Source organism: Apodemus sylvaticus, chromosome 11 (assembly GCF_947179515.1).
Source record: "Apodemus sylvaticus chromosome 11, mApoSyl1.1, whole genome shotgun sequence".
NCBI lineage: Eukaryota > Metazoa > Chordata > Mammalia > Rodentia > Muridae > Apodemus > Apodemus sylvaticus.
Genome location: NC_067482.1, coordinates 39,077,299 through 39,080,959, shown reverse-complemented (window position 1 = coordinate 39,080,959; position 3,661 = coordinate 39,077,299).

Sequence of the window (3,661 nt, the reverse complement as noted above, 5' to 3'; positions counted from 1 at the left end):
AAGGAGAGGTGTTGTTAAATAGAGCATAGAGAAGACAACATCACAGAAAAGGAAAGGAAAAGCCTTAGAGAGGATTCAAATCCATTGCAAGGCCACTTAATGCTGCTTTAGTTACAGATCTTTTAAAAGTAATTTCCAGGGTGAGTGTTCAACTCACTTTCATAAAAGACTAGTATTCCCACAGATATTAGTGCCACCTTCTCAACCATGTAAAGAATCTATTCTGAGAAAAGCTATATGCAATAACTCCTTATTCTTAACTGAACATGTATTAGACAGAGTTCTCTCAGTATTTTCTGTTTGTTCACTGTGTAAGTTATTTGGTATCAGTATAAATAATTACTCAAGACTGGACACTTAGTTTAAAATTTGTTTTAAGGGAAAAATTTACTTCACTGATAGTCCTTGAGGTTCAAAGGTTCCCATCCTATAGATATTCTTGTTGACAGAGTTCTAAGAGGAAGAAGGCATCACACATCCAGAAACCAGGAGATCACATGTTTATTTTTCATAGTCAGTCATGACTCTATCATGATAGTCACTTTATTCTAGTCACCTCTCAACAGTCTTAAGCCTCAATGCATCAGACTTAGAGCCTTGCCTTCCACTGCTTACCATAGAATTAAAGTCATGCAAGGACTCTTAGAAGACATACCCAAACCCACATCAAACTCTAGCATTCATTTACATCACTTAACCCCATTGCACAGGATAAATGTTCTTTTTTAAATTTCTTAATCATTGAATTTGTTAACATTTCAAATGTTACACCCCATTCCAGTCTCCCCTCCATAAACCTGCCACCATCTTTTTTGCCTGTAAGAAGGTGTCCTCCCACTCCTTTAGTATCCCCCTATACTGGGGCATCAAGCCTCCATAGGACCAACCACCTCCCCTCTCACTGAGGCCAGATGAGGCAGTCCTCTGCTACATATGTAACTGGATCAATGGGTCCCCAATATGTATTCTTTGCTTGGTAGTTTAGTTCCTGGGAGCTCTGTGGAGTCTACTTAATTGAAACTTTTGTTCTTCCTATGGGGTTGCAATCCCTTTCAGCTCCTTCAGAGACTCCCCTCACTCTTCTATTGGGGTCCCCAGGCTCGGTCAAATGGTTGGCTGGGAGTATTTGCATCTGCATTACTCAGGTGCTGGCAGAGCCTTGTAGAAGACAGTTATACCAGGCTCCCTTCTGCAAGCAAATCTTGGCATCAGCAATCGTGTCAGGGTTTGGTGTCTGCAGATAAAATGGATCACACTGTGGGGCAGTCTCGGTAACCTTTCCTTCAGCCTCTGCTCCATTTTTGTCCCTGCATTCCTTTAGAAGGGGACAATGTGGGTTAAAAAATTTTTAGATTGTTGGTTAGCCCCATCCCTCCACTGGGGACCATGTCTATCTACTGTAGGTGGTTTCTACATCTAATACCCAACAGCAGGGAAATAGAATCTCAACAAATAAATGGTTTTTAGTGAATTAAAAATTACCAACAATATTGAGAATAAGCACATTTTCAGCAAGGGACTGTTAGGATAAAATATAGTTTCAAGTTGGAACAAAGTACAAGTATCCAGATGTAAAGAAGTTAAAAGGGATTGTGTTTGGAAATTAGTGGTCTGCTAATGTAATTGTGATTCTGAATATGACAAGGATGAGAGTGAACATGGCAGAAGAAATGGTAGGAAGACATTTGATAGAAAAACAGTGAGAGAAATGATAAAAAGAGCTATGTGTTAGTTAAAAAACAAACAAACAAAACAAAACAACAACAACAACAACAACAACAAAAACCCCTCCATTTTGGGCTGGAGGTTAAGAGTACTGACTGCTCTTCCAGAGGTCCTGAATTCAATTCCCAGCAACCACATGGTGGCTCACAACCATCTGTAACCATCTGTAATTGAATCCGATGCCCTCTTCTGGTGTGTCTGAAGACAGCTACAGTGTACTCATATAAATAGAGATAAATAAATAATTTTTAAAAACTAAGCACCAAGTTTTTCTTTTCATTGTCTTCAAAAACAAAAATAATATAAAATTACCAGGAGCAAAAACAAATGTTCTTAGAGTAGATATATTTGTTCTTTAGAAAATAAATAAATTCAAGCAAATATGTTTAATTTAAAAAGTGCATATATGGAAGTAGAATTATCTACATTATTCATATTTATATAAAACCATACTAAATCCATAGTATTCACATAATTAGATTCTATTAATATTTCATATCAGGTTACATATATATATGTGTGTGTGTGTGTGTTTATAAAATTTTTCTACTTTGAATCATATGCTCTGAGACTCAAAAGGAATTTTTATGTTAGATATGTTATGCATGTTATTACAAAACATGATAAACATACAATAAATACAGGGTTAAGAAGCCAACATTTCTAATAATCCATGGGTTAGTGGTCATTGAAAGAAGGTTTTTCCTCTGAAGGTTGTGATATCAAACAGTAAAGGAAAAAATGTAGTTAATTTTCTCCCTGCTGCCAATCCTAGCTTCCTGTGGAATGAAGAGAGGGAGAAGTCAGACAGTAGTAATTTCAATCACCTTGAGATTGATTTATTTTCAATTGCAAGTTCAGTGTGGTGAAAGGTGTTATAATGACAGCTCAAGATCCCAGAAGTAAAGTAGAACATGAGAAGCAGTAATTTAAACTGTTCCAAATGCAGACGGCTACCTTGACCCCAAGAGAGCAGCTGTGGGCATTCAATTATTGCACTCTTTTCCTGATTACACTAATGCTACTTATCTTGTATCTTGTCTGTAGAGTGAAGGGTCCTTTGTGCAGTTCCTGTCTATGCCTTTGGCAAAGAAAAGTAGAATTGCATTGTCCCCCCATTACAATTCTGTAGTGAGAAGCAAGGCATTTCCAGGGACAGTGCTGTTAACAACACATGTAGCACTTAGTCACACCACAGAATGCTCCAATATTACTCTTATTTGTAATTAACAACATTATTATAATTAAATTGACATAGATGAGTGCTTTCTCTGTGACTGTGCCAAGAACAACACTGTTACATAATTCACACTAGTGCTTTTGTACCCCAGATCAATAGCATGCTGAATTTATCTTTAAGGTCTTATATTTTTTAAAGATCTTATTGATTTCATTAATAAAACAGCAATGTGGACTTCTTCTTCATGATCGTAATGATCTAATAAGTAAATACTCATGTGTTTCTACTTCTGTTTCAGAACCGGAGTTTCCAAACCTTTATTTACAATGTGAAAATCCTAAAGTAACACTAATATTAATCACAGTTTCTTGAACTGGAATTCAAAGGCTAAGATTATATCTACAGACATTTTCTTGGAAAGGCAAATACATTAGATTCAGCAAACGGAGTTCATTGAAGCTAATATAAGAATAAAATAATTTCACTCCATCATAAAAACCACAAAACAACAACAAAAAGCAGAAAGGCTAACTGCAGATTTTCACTTCTCCCTCTTCACCCCCAAATCGAATCCCCCCAGTCTCCCTCCCAGCTCTGTAGCAAACCAACTGCTGTGGTCTCCCCTCCCTCTATGACCCTATCTCCAGTATATCACATAGACCTTCTCCTCCAACCTTCCTTTCTTGTACCTATCACATCATGAGTCGCCATCATGCATTGGGAATCTGCAGACTACTCCAGTAAGAAAAGCAGGTA